Raw genomic sequence first — 14,874 nt, forward strand, 5'->3', positions numbered from 1 at the left:
AGAATATCCTTGCTTAAATGCTAGCCCTCCAACCTCATCTTCAAACACATATTTTACCTGGATTAACAGAAATCATTAGCAAATAGGTGGCTTCTTTTTCAGTCCAAGCATGGTCTAACCCACAAATCAGACACACTGAAAGACTGACATACTGTAGTCCTACTGAGGAAATCCTACCTTTAAATTGTGCACATGCTGTTTTAGTGTGTGCAGCTCTGGAGTGCACACTTCAGTGCACACAACACACTCACCAAGGTGTGCAACTATTAGTGCTCTCTAGATCCATAACATTTTATTCACTAGAAACATGAGCTCATTATCATGTACCACTTGTTGCAAGCTTCTGTAAGAGATCCTATTGAGCTACTTCTGTCTTGATTTGTCAATTCTGATATTTCTTATGAATAGAAACATAAATGTGGCCTTTTATGCCTAGCTTCTTTCATTCCGTGTGTTTCTGAATACATTGATAACTATGTATTTGTAATTCTCACAACATAGTGTATGTCTGTAATGCATTCCTTTTGTGTCCATTGCATAGATAAACATTTTCTTTTCTTCATCTCTTGATATATTGTTTCTGCCTACAGTTTTTTATAACATGTTTTAATAAGGAAATGATTATTTATCCACCCTTTTCAGAACTAAAATTAACCCGTGTTCAGCTAAATAGCAAATAAATATGGTTCTTTTCTAATTCTTAGAATCAATGGCTTGCAAAGAACTTGGGAAAGCTAACACATGAGTTCATTTATGGGTGCAACAATCCTCAGTACACATAACAATTCTTTCACTGTAATTTGAAATTCAAAATCAGTGACGATCCACAGCACTAAGACAAAGGCCTGCTTTGTTCTCCAGCAATACAGTTCCCTCCTGTCTTTGAAAATCATTGATCTGAAGCAATTCCCATGGTTGGGAACTACAGCCACACTCAAGCTATAATTAAACTTTTTCTATTCATTGAAGATTTCTACTGTAACACCATCCAACACTAGTCAGTACAATGCAGAAGAGCCAAGATTCTAGCCTCAATTCTAATCATATAAAGCTAAGAGACTTGATCAATTTGCACAGCTTCTCAGTGCCTTTGTTACTTTATCTATAAGATGGGAAATTTGAAACAAGGTGTTTTACCAATTTTAAAATCTTTTAAATTCCCATCCCATGGATGCATTGAGAGCTCCCTCAACATACCTGGGTGATCTGTGAATGTGGCCATTATTGGGAAGTACTATATACTTATGGAAGGAAATAGTTCCCATGCAAAAATAGATTCTTACAATATGGGTCATCCTCTGAGAAAACGAAAAGGATCCAGTTCTGCTACAAACTTTTGAAAATTACATTTTAAAGTGCATGTATATGTATTCAGTCTTAAATAATGTCTTTTTAAAACATTGGGGAGCAATGTACATTGAGGTCAGTCTCTCCTTCCACCTTGTGGGTTCTGGGGATTGAATTCAGGTCATCAAGCTGCACTCCTTTCTTTCCACTGCTACTAACTAAAATAGGATTACTCATTGAAAGTCGTTTTCCTTTGCTTTTATGCAGAGAAGGGGACAACCACATATTCCCATGGTGCAATGTACTTCCAGAAAAAAGTCTGTTTTTCCTCAGCAAACCTCAGTGAAGACTGACACAGATCCACTCATGACCTGGCTTAGACTTTCATGCTTTCTGAATGGATGCATGGTCTGGATATGGTCAGGAGAAGCCTGGTAATTAAGACCTCTCAAAGTAAGGGTTTTTCCCTCTGTTGCCAAATCACCACTCCAAACAGCTTGACAACATGCAATTTTCATTATCTAAGAGTAAAATCTCTCCTGTCACACATCCTCATTTTTAAGTTATCAAAGAACTCGTGAATTTTTCAGTTCCTCAGGTTTCTAACACTTGCTCAAGGTTACACTGTGTTAAGCAAGATCCTTGTACCCAGACTGAAGTCATAAGAAATTAGCCATACCCCAAATCTTAACATTACAAACTTTCCTCCCAAGCTCCTTCAGACAGCCTTTCTACTCTGCACTAAGGGCAGTCATATGACCAGCTATTACAGCCACCATCACCCACTGTCAAGTTAAAATCATATATACTCAAAACTGAGAGTTGTTTACTTTCTTAAGCTGTAGTAAATTCCCTTTCTTTAACTCCAGAGAGATAGAAATGCTTTGCACATATTATCCTTCAATGTTTCAAAGTGCAAAGAATAATCATACAGAGATGTTTCTACATAACTCTATAGCAATTCCTAAAGAAATGAAAGCTTCTTTGTAAACATTAGAATGCTCTACATGTAGAAACTCTTAGAGGCAGAGTGAAGAAGATAGGCTGGATCTAACACTCTGCTCTCCAAGAAACTGGATAAAAATCTCACAAAGCCCATGTTGCCACATAAATCAGAGTAAACGAAGGGTTAATACAGAGAATGTCCTAAGTTACTACTGAGGGAGAGAATACATACAGCAAGCATCACAGAAAGGTATGTTCCTGTAGAATCCCAGAGAAGGGGGTGATGTGAATACTTCAGTTGTCCTCAGACTCCTTAACTACTTCTATGATGTGCTTGAATGTAAGAGAGAAAAGATCTCAGTGAAAGGTGTATGCTACCAAGTGTGATGACTGGAGTTCAATCCCCAGCACTCACAGGATGAAAACAGAGAATTGACTCCAACAAATTGTCGTTTACTTACACACACACACACACACACACACACACACACACACACACACACCACAAATAAATAGATATAAATTTTAATTTAAAGAAAATATTTAAAATTGACTATTTTAAATTATAAATACTAAGAGATAGGACACCACTAGAAAGCACCTGCATATGTCACCTCTCTCTATGAGAGAGATGACTTCATGAATCTAAATAATGGCCTAAAAAGACTGCTTAATTATCTCTTAGACACTGAACGTTAAAGTGGGGTTCTTACTCTGAAAGGTACCTCACGAGTCAGCTTTCCATGATTCACGTCTCCTTGAGTTCAAGTAGCTCTATTTTTAAAGAGCTTTCTGTGCTTCTAACTTTTTAACACTCTTTTTAAAATACAGAACAGCTGCACACATGTTACGCATAAGCATCCCACTAGAGGAATTAACATGTTGAATTGTTTTTAATGCACATATTTGAGTTCTAAATCATCATCTCTGAACTATGGCAAGGGTCCATGCCCCCAACTAGGGGGCACACCTGAGAACTACAAACCCAAACTGTTAGACATCTGCTCACAAAAAGGCCAGTTCTATTTTATCTGGCCTGCAGACTTAAATACCAAGATTTCTCAGCAGAAGAAAAAAAAAGCCCAAAACTGAGCTGCCTCTTGTATGAAGTCAATGCAGAGGTCTGGCTAAGCTGTTTATATTGTGAGCACATGTGTATGTTAACACAGCACAGACTCCTTTAATAAGCCAGGATTGGAACATAAATGCAAGAGAGTTTTAAAGACCCAAATGCAATACATGTCTTGTTTTTTTTTTTAAAAAGCCTTTGGTAGAAACTCAGTTCTGAACAATCAGCATTATCTCTAAATATATGAATAAGCAGTTTAATGAATATATAGGTGTCTCCAAATTGTTTATTTCCCTTAAAAACTATTCTATGGGGTTTTGTTTTAATATTTAGACTATGTTTCATGTTGCAAATTACTTGCCAGGTGTCTCAGTTTCCATGGTCCACAAGCATATCCTGACACAAGAACTCCACTGCACTGAATGTCTGCCTGTTTGAATGTCTGCCTCAGAGAGTGTATGTGAGGAAGGAGGGAAGTGAAGAAGAAAGATATGTTGAGCCAATAAGGGAACACTCTGCGGAAAATTGGAGCTCAGATCTAGAATCCACCCCCAACCCAAAAACAATCCTGGGAAACTCACTTCAGAAGTGTTCTGTAACAGTCTAAAGACTGGACTATCACATACCAGTATACACACAAGCTCCTGCCTGCAAGTGAATGAGCACCCTGGCATTGAAAACATGCCTTTGGCAGAGGTGAATGACTGCTTTATACGGCATGCTATCAGAAAACTACAAACTGCTACCACAGTCCCCAGTAAACTTACATGGTATAGATTGTGGGGTAGAGCATTGGCATCTGTTAAAGGCCAGAGGACTCTGGAAACTGAAGTCTGTGTCACTCCCTGACAAGGCATACTCGTGTCACATGAACCTCCTCTTTGATGCTTTACTTAACTTTCTCCCACCTTCTTTTCTGGTCTTCTACTTTCTTTCTCATCTTCTACTAAAATTTCTTCTCCTCCAGTGTTAACTGGCAAATTAGGCACCATCATGTTCAAGACGATGCCCTGAATTAGGCAGAAAGACACCAAAGCTTTAAGTGTAGTGTTGTGTGGTTAACATGGCATCTATCTTACCTTGACTTCATCCTTAATCAGTATGGAGTGCCATATAAAAAAGGGTACTTTTAGATGTCTGCTTCAAGGGAGCTAACAGTGTTGAAGTATTACTAATAGCTCTTGTACCATCAGCACTTACCAGGATGATGGTAATGATCCTCTATGTTCACCTGGTCACTTGTTCATGGAAAAATCTATAGAAGAAACATACTTCAGCTGTTTTGTAGCATAATATCTTCCTTTTAGACTCTATGTCACATTTCTCTCATGTTACATGGCACTGGGGTAGGTCACAAGCATTTAGGGGCAGAGTTGAGACAATAAGGAACATTCAATATTGTTGCAGCAGGAACCATTTATATAGTCAATAGTCATGACAACATATACTAAATGGAGCTCAAATCTGGATACACAAAGTTCCTAGAATATTTATATCTCCTCTACTGTGCAGGAGGAGATGACAAAAGAGGAGAGGAGTCCGGGGAAAAAGGAAGGAAAGAGAGGGGAGGAAGCATGAAGGTAAGAAGAGGGAAGGGAACAGGGAGGGGAGGAAAGGGGAAAGAGTAGGGACGGAAGAAGAGGGAATTTGTCAGAGCCAAAAGGTAATCCATGGAAAATTCTTCCAGTCACTAGAGATATACAGTGCTAAGCAGAACACTTGATTCTTAACATGACCCATAATATACTTTATGTTGTATGCACAGTGATAAGTGTACCTCATGATGAAAATATTGTTCATATTTTTATAAAATCCCAGAAACTATTCTGACAGTTAAGAATAAACTGCAGCTAAAAAATAAAAAAGACACACAGACAGAGAAAGAAAGAAAGAAAGAAAGAAAGAAAGAAAGAAAGAAAGAAAGAAAGAAAGCTTCAGATAAAGTTTAAGAAAGTTCAGATAAAAGCTCAAGTTTAGTGAAAGAGGAAATCAGTTTTTTAAAAAAAGCCATGACTAGATTCTTGAGTCAGTAAAAATTGATGGAGTGGCAGAAGAGAATGTACCAATGGGGACAGCACTTGTTATGCAGGCATTAGGACCTAAGTTTGATCCCCAGCATCTATGTAAAAAGAAAGCCAGAGATGGTATCCATTGCAGACAGGGACAGGAGGATAGCTGGGATTTGCTAGCCACAAAAGTCCCTGCCTCTTGAAAAATAACATCCAACACACACACACACACACACACACACACACACACACACACAGAGAGAGAGAGAGAGAGAGAGAGAGAGAGAGAGAGAGAGAATATAAAGGAATAAATCATGTCAACAAGACAGTGGACAATTTGAGAATATTTTCTGGATATGATGCACAGTACGTAAGGTTTATCATTTCTGCATGTTAGGAATCAGGTGCTGCTCTAATGTAGACATTAACAAAGCTAAATGGTGATATAAGATGAAGAACTGGCAGCACTCACCACTAAGAAGCTTTGACATTTCAAAGAGTGTTCATAGGAATTCCTATGCAACTAAGTTTATTGAGATCCAAACTCAGAGATCATTCAAGGTAGTAATTTGACAGAGGGATTCCGAATTAGGCAATATGAAAAAATGCATGACCTGGTAATAACTATTAATGGAGATAAAAAGTCTTCTATAAGTACCAATTTAAGAAAATCCTAAGTGCTTGGATCATGCTGGGAGAAAGCTAGTCTCCCAGGAGTACTGACACACAGGTAGGACTACCACTTCTGCTCTGAGGGACCTGCCTGGAGACCTCCAGATGCAGGAGCTGAGGAGCATCTGAGACAGGATCCTTCTGGTTTCTGTAAGCACCTAGAGCTGACCCTGCATCACCGCTTTCAGTCCCCACTGGAAAAAAGCTGGTCTCCCAGGAGTGCTGACACACAGACACACAGGAGGGTCAAGCCACTGTCAGAGACAGCAAGACCAACTACACCAAAGATAACCAGATGGCAAGAGGCAAGTATAAGAAACTAAGCAACTGAAACCGAGGCCACTTGACAACTTCAGAACCTAGTTCTCCCACCACAACAACTCCTCTATACCCCAACACACCAGAAAAGCAAGATTCTGATTAAAGATCACATCTCATGATGATGTTAGAGGATGTTAAGAAGGACATAAATAACTCCCTTAAAGAATTACAGGACAATACAGGAAAACAGGTAGAAGCCCTTAAAGAGGAAACACAAAATCCCTTAAAGAACTACAGGAAAACACAACCAAACAGATGAAGGAATTGAACAAAACAATCCAGGATCTAAAAATGGAAATAGAAACAATAAAAAAATCACAAAGATGGACAATCCTGAAGATAGAAAACCTAGGAAAGATATCAGAAGCCATAGATGTAAGCATCACCAACAGAATACAAGAAATGGAAGAGAGAATCTCAGGGGCAGAAGATACCATAGAAAACATTGACACAACAGTCAAAGAAAATACAAAATGCAAAAAGTTCCTAACTCAAAACATCCAGGAAATACAGGATACAATGAGAAGATCTAAGAATAATATGTATATAAAAAGCAAAGATTCACAACTTAAAGGGCCAGTAAATATCCTCAATAAGATTATAGAAGTAAACTTCCCTAACCTAAAGAAAGAGATGCCCATAGCATATAAGAAGCCTACAGAACTCCAAATATATTGGACCAGAAAAGAAATTCCTCCTGTCACACAATAGTCAAAACACCAAATGCACAAAACAATATTAAATTAAATTCTTTAATTAAATATTAATTAAAGAATATTAAAAGCAGTAAGGCAAAGAGGTCAAGTAACATATAAAGGCAAACCTAACAGAATTATACCAGACTTCTCAACAGAAAATACAAAAGCTAGAAGAAACTGGGTACATGTCATACGGACCCTAAGAGAAAACAAATGCCATCCCAGGCTACTATATCCAGCAACACTCTCAGTTACCATAGATGGGAAAATTAAGATATTCCATGACAAAACCAAATTTACACAATATCTTTCTACAAATCCAGTCCTGCAAAGAATAATAGATGGAAAACTCCAACACAAGGAGGGAAACTACACCCTACAAAAAGCAAGAAAGTAATCTTCTTTCAACTAACTCAAAAGAAGATAGCCACACAAATATAATTACACCTCTAACAACAAAAATAACAGAAAGCAACAATCACCTTTCCTTAATATCTCTTAATATCAATGAACTAAATTACCCAATAAAAAAACATAGACTAACAGACTGTATACATAAAGAGGACACAGCATTTTGCTGCATTCAGGAAACACACCTCAGTGTCAAAGACAAACTTCCTCAGAGTAAAAGACTGGGAAAAATGTTTCCACACAAATGGTCCCAAGAAACAAGCTGGGGTAATTCTAATATCGAATAAAATCAACATTCAACCAAAAGTTATCAAAAATATAAGGCAAAACACTTCATACTCATCCAAGAAAAAATCCACCAAGATAAATTCTCAATTCTGAATATCTATGGTCCAAAAGCAAGGGCACCTACATTCATAAAAGAAACTGTACTAAAGCTCAAAGCACACATTGCATCTCACACAATAATAGTGGGAGACTTCAACAACCGCTCTCATCAATAGACAAATCATGGAAACAGAAACTAAACAGAGACACAGTGAAACAAACAGATGTAATAAACCAAATGGATTTAACAGATATTTATAGAACATTTCATCCTAAAACAAAAGAATATACCTTCTTCTCAGCACCTCATGGTACCTTCTCCAAAATTGACCACGTAATCAGTCACAAAACAGGCCTCAACATATAGAAGATGGTAGAAATAATCCCATGCATCCTATCAGGTCACCATGAACTGAGGCTGGTCTTCAATAACAACAAAAGCAACAGAAAGCCCACACACACATGGAAGCTGAACAACTATCTACTCAATGATAACGTGATCAGGGAAGAAATAAAGAAAGAAATTAAAGACTTCTTAGTCTTTACTGAAAATGAAGGTACAACATACCCAAACTTATGGGACACAATGAAAGCTGTGCTAAGAGGAAAACTCATAGCTCTGATTGCCTCCAAAAAGAAACGGGAGAAAGCATACAGTAGCAACTTGACAGCACAGCTAAAAGCTCTAGGACAAAAAGAAGCAAATACACCCAGGAGGAGTAGAAGGCAGGAAATAATCAAACTCAGAGCTGAAATCAACCAAATAGAAACAAAAAGAACTGTACAAAGAATCAACAGAACCAGGAGCTGTTTTTTTTTTAAATCAACTAGATAGACAAACCCTTAGCCAGATTAAGCAGAAGGCACAGAGACAGTATCCAAAGTCAAAAATGAAAAGGGAGATATAACAAGAGAAACCAAGAAAATCCAAAAAAAATCATCATATCCTACTACAAAAGCCTATATTGAACAAAACTGGAAAATCTGGAGGAAATGGACAGTTTTTTAGACAGATATTAGGTACTAAGGTTAAATCAGGATCAGATAAACCATCTACATAGTCTAATAACTCCTAAAGTAATAGAAGCAGTCATTAAAAGTCTCCCAACCAATAAAGAGCCCAGGACCAAATGGGTTTAGTGTAGAATCTATCTGTCCTCATAAAAGACCTAATACTAATATTCTCCAAACTATTCCACAAAATAGAAACAGAAGACACACTACCCCATTCTTCTATGAAGCCACAATTACACTTTTACTTTAACCACACAAAGACCCAACAAAGAAAGAGAACTTCAATTAAACTTAATTTTGTAAATAAAAAAAAAAAAAGAATGGGAGCTTCAGACCAACTTCCCTTAAGAATACCGATGCAGGGGTTGGGGATTTAGCTCAGTGGTAGAGCGCTTACCTAGGAAGCGCAAGGCCCTGGGTTCGGTCCCCAGCTCCGAAAAAAAAGAACCAAAAAAAAAAAAAAAAAAGAATACCGATGCAAAAATATTCAATAAGATTCTTGAACTCAAATTCAAGAACTCTTCAAAACGATCATCCATCATGATAAAGTAGGCTTCATCCCAGGGAGGCAGGAATGTTACAATATATGGAATTTCCATTAACGTAATCCACTATATAAACAAACTCAAAAGAAAAAAAAAGAGAAAATCCCAACCATATGAGAAGCAAGACCTGCTATTCTTGCTATAGTAGCTTGCTATTCTCCCTATACAAAATGACACAAAATGGGTATTGATAGCTTGAAGAGTTATATTGGTAGCAGATATGATAGGTCAACATATGTATATGTGTTTGTGTGTATGTGTGTTTCTATGTGTGCATATGTGTGTGCATGTATGTTTCTATATGTGCATATGTGCATGTGTTTGTATGTGTGTATACATTTGTGTGTATGTGTTTATGTTTGTGTGTGTTTATATATGTGTGTGTGTGTGTGTGTGTGTTGTGGAGATAGTTTAATGCTTGTATTATGTTAATTGGGTTCCCAAAATCACATGTATGTAAGATGCTGAAGTTTCCTGCCTCCAGTTGGGTTTGTTTGGTAAAGTTTCCCTCAGTCAATGGATGGGCAGGAAGACAGAAGTGGGACTTTAGGATTCACCAGCAAGGGGATGAGAAGGAGGGTTTAGAAGGAGGGTTTTCTGCCATTCCAGGAAAGCAGAAAGATTGGGCCTGAGAAGTGCAGGAAGAGAGAACATACCAAACAAGTAAGACCCAGAAAACAGCATCCCCAGGGAGCCCCCCAACTAGGTCTGGGGCCGCCAGAATGGAATATAGGAGGAGGGAGTGTGTTAGCCACATGGACGTTTGGGAGTAGCCCAGTCATTGAGCTGGTTAAGGCATGTTAAATATAAGAAAGACAGTGTGTGTATGAGTCTTTAATTCAGGAATCTAGAATATTGGAGTGGGTAGTAAGGAACTCATGCCCCTGCCCGGACAATTTGAGTAACACTATTGCCTACTGTAACATATATGTGTATGTATGTATGTATGTGTGTGTATCTGTTTGTGTGTGTATGTGCTTGTACATGTATGCATGTGTATGTGTTTGTATGAGTGTATATGTGTGTGCACGTGTGTATGTGTTTGTGTTTCTGCATGTATGTGTTTATGTATATGTAAGTATATGTTTGTATGTATGTATATGTGTGTGTTTGTGTATTTGTGTGTATGTGTATAGTATTTGTGTGTATGTGTATAAATGTGTTTGTATATAGATATATGTGTGTTTCTATGTGTGTATGTGTATACATGCGTGTTTGTATGTATGTAGGTGTTTGTGTATGTATATGAATATCTGTAGGTGGTTTCCTTAGAGTGCCAACATCTTGTTCACTTGTGTTCTTCCAATGATTAACTGTCTTTGTTTCTTAAATTTATAAATCAGTTGTTAGTGAGAAAGGAAAGACTTTCAGGCTACATATACTCTGATTATATTCCACCTCTGAATCTTGGCTTATGGTGCTAGCATCTTTCACTAGACAAACTCCATGAATCTCAAACTGGGCTAAGCACTAAGGAAGCGGATCAAAAATTACATATAAGCACTGGACACAATAAATGTAAAAAATGCTTACACAATTGAAAAGAATATTTTGAGTCCAACATTTTAAAATGGCTGTCATCTCCTGCACACTTATTACTGACAGGAGCTTTCAACTTGCTATTTCAGGCCTTGGAAAGTAACTCACTGTTGGAGGTGGGGGTGGGGATAGTGGTGGGCACTTGATTTCACTAACGAAAGGCAGCTCCAATGATTTGGTTATGGCCAAATATCAGGCATGATGGAATCTGAGTTCAGGTTCTCCAAAACCTCAGTTATCTAAGGCAGCATAGCTGTGGACAGCTAATCCAGGGCACCTTTTGAAGATGTTAGGATTGGGTTTCTACAGGAAAAGATGTTTTAGCACAAGGTAGCTTACACAAGACAGCAAAATACTAACACAGGGTAAGAAGCCTCATAAATCTGTGGTTCATAACTCTCAACCAAGTTTCTGACTCCTCCTGCTGACTCGTGTGACAGATCCCTCTCCAAACAGATGTTTATTCTGCTCTTTTCTTACTATTTTCTTATTGTGTTTTCCTGTTTCATTGATGGCATAAGCAAATATCATTCCTATTTTTTTACAACATATCATTTGTGTGGGTAGGAGAAACATACTAATCAAATCATCTCAAAAATTAATACAATCTGTAAATTGCAGTTGTGGCAACTTCTAAAAAATGCTATGAGGTATTACACAAGTCTATAATTGGGAAACATCTAACAATCTACTCAGGCCTCCATAGCAAAATGTCTCTTCTTAAAGGTTAGTAAAAATTAAGTGCCATTTTAAGGTTAATATTCAGAACAGGATATACATATACAACTGCTTTTGTAAGGAAAGAATATTTTCTGGAACAAAATAAACTGAAACCTTGAGGTGGTTGGACCTTAGGGATAAAGCTTAAGAGACATGTAGAACCCACTGAAGTTCTGGCTTTGTTCTTGAAGAAATGGAAAACTATTCAAACATTTTAAGGAGATAATTAATGTCATCAAGGTTTTACTTAACAATGCTGTGAAGACTCATGGATAGGGCATGGCAACTCCAGTACTGGTAAAGAACATGAAGAGAAGGGAACAGAGTCCACATATTCATGGGACAAAATCAAGGGCATGATGATGGATCAGTCATGGAGAGTTTGGAAAGATGGACATATCAATAGTAAATGTGGGTTTCTGGCTTTTGTAATCCAACAAGCAGGCCACTGTTACCAAGTCAAGATTCAGGAAGGCCATCTCTGTGATCACAAGTGTGGAACAGTTCATTGGAACCTGGGGTGCTTACCCTTGAGTATACACTGAAGATAATGCCTTCTCTTTCCCAAAATCCACCTATTCATGGGGGACTGTGAGGCTTTGTGAACCCATCCCAAATCTATGTTTGACTGACAGCAGGCCCAGTCTTGTGCAGATGCAGCAAATCACTCTCTTAATTTCTTCAACAGACATCCAAGTATCTACTGTTGTCACAGACACATATAGACACCACACAGGGAGGACAAAAGCAAAGACAGTCATATTTCTAATGTTTATTAAATTCATTTTAATAAGTAAAAATATAAAAATGATGCATATCAATGGCATGCCTAACTAGTCCTGTGAAGTCAGAACCCACAAAGCTAAGACAACTGGATTGCTGGCTCCATGCCTGCCTGGTTTACAGCATTCAAGACCAGTCTGAGTGACTTAATAATGTTTAGGAACTATACTTTATTCTTTTAAAAGGATATTAAAAGTGAGTTGTCTATTTATGAAAAATACTTATACTCAGAAATGACTAATGATATAATTCCTAATTATTATTATAATCATAATTGAACATTATGAGTGATTATGATTTATAATTAAACACAAAACACAATGTGTGCCTGCTACTTTCTTGGATTACTGACATGCACCATGCACTCTTTAGACTAGTCAAAGACATTACTATCATAAATATATATTTTGAAAATTCTAAGCAGGCACACTTTATAATCCCAACACTAAGGTGGCAAGAGTAGAATGACCACAAGTTTGAGGCTAGCCTGGCCTACATAGACGTCTCGTAAATCAAACAAAAAATAAAATAGAATATTCTTTACCAGCAAAAGTTAGCAATGACTAAAACCAGTACATATTCTTCTGTTTGGGGATTAATGTAGAACTATTAAGTATCAGTTGCCACTCTGTGTGCGTGCGTGTGTGTGTGTGTGTGTGTGTGTGTGTGTGTGTGTGTGTGTGTGTTTTAATTGCTCAAGTTTTGGTACACTCCTGCTAAATGAGAATTCATGCAGTTAAATGTGAGGAAAGCTACAGTCACACTAGGGCCATTTTACCTTACCAGAAGTAACTATGTATATTACCAGTTGCTTAGTTTCCCTAGTTCTAAGTCTAGGCCACTGTAAAACACCCATAGGAGACTAATATATAGCATTCACTCCTTGTTTCAAGAAACTAAACAATAAAGAAAATGAATCATGAAATGTCAGTCCCTTAAGCAGTAGATATAGATATCACATAGATACTTCAAAAACTCTATGATAAAACTAGAAAAAGGGAACAAACAAAGAGATACCATGGCTGTCACAAAACAGCAATGAGAAGCCTCAAAGTAGCCCATAACCACTTTGGAAGAAGATAATGAGACATCCACTCCAAACCATCACCAAAACTCTTTCAGTTGTCTGAGGGTAAGTCAAAAGATCTGGTTTCCAAGTCAGTGAAGTCATATGCAGACCCTATTCTTATTCAGTGTGAGTGTTCAGAGGTGGGTAACACAAGTTTCCAAATTAAGTAACAAATTAATTAAAGTAGATGATATATAAGAAGTAAGAAACAAAAAAATAATGTGACACAAAGATAGTTAGCTTTGCAGTATGCTTCTGTAGCAAAGAAATCCAAGAAAATCAGATGCTGATATTGTTCCAGTAATTTCAGTAATGAGTTATTTAGTGTTGAAACAGCTCAGGTCTGGGCTCTTGACAGTTTTATAGACCATGGTAAAGGTTTTCAGCAGTGTTTGAGGCAGGCATGACTAGCAGCTAGATTATACAGACTGACTTCCCACTTGCAGATATTTACTTTTTATAGCAAGCCAGTGAGCTGTTTGACCAATCAGGCCACAGATTCTTTGCGTCTCTGCAAAAGCTAAGCAAAAACTGGGTATAAAAGACTCATAACACATTCAGGCTGAATTTTCCTCTAATGTGTCTTCATATATTCTCCATAAGATACTACCAATGACCAGTAGTCTACTTCATCACAGTTACATGGAAATGCTCTGAGTGTCACTAAGTGTAGAGTTCAGCTGTGTGGGTTTATGGAGACCCACACACTGGCAATCAATGGAACATCCTTTAGAAGCAGAGGCAGAATTGTACCAAAAGTCTCTCCCTCCCCATCATGAAACCAGACCTCCATCTAATGCTCAAGGAACACCTCCTCTCTATGTACAGCACTGCACTACTCTCTGGTTTCATTCCTTTGGTTCCTTAGGATTAAGTTGATGCTTATGAGGATATATAACCACTTTTAAATTACCACCTAACTTCTTTTATATGTGCCTTCTCTCACTCATAATTGATCAGCCACCAACAACCACTTCTGTTTCAGTGGCTACCATATTGCAAATTGAGCAGATCTATCCATACACATGTGGTGTCCTTCAGTTGCTAATGCCAGAGCCATCATCCTCACATTTCAGCTGGGAATCTGACTATGGCCTCTTCTTTCACATGTCTCACCTTCAGTCACCAGGGCTTGTGAATTCTAGCGTTATATCTCTTGCCACCACCCACCTTTTCCATTTCCACTGCCAGCATCCTTGTTTAGGACTTTATTTCCTTGCCTACACTGTTTCAAAAGTCTCCCACTGGCCTTTCTGACTCTAGTTTCCCCTCCTCCAATCCAATCCAAACACCCCAGCTAGATTAATCTTCCCAATACACTCTGACTCACATTACTTCTCAAAGTAAACACCCTCCATGGTATTCCATAGCCTATCAAATAAAATATAAATTGCTCATTCTGGCATAAACTAAGCCCAAGGTAGTGAATTCTGTGGTATTATCCTCCTCCCCATCACACCAGCAT

The sequence above is a fragment of the Rattus norvegicus genome, chromosome 14 (assembly GCF_036323735.1).
Source record: "Rattus norvegicus strain BN/NHsdMcwi chromosome 14, GRCr8, whole genome shotgun sequence".
Lineage (NCBI taxonomy): Eukaryota > Metazoa > Chordata > Mammalia > Rodentia > Muridae > Rattus > Rattus norvegicus.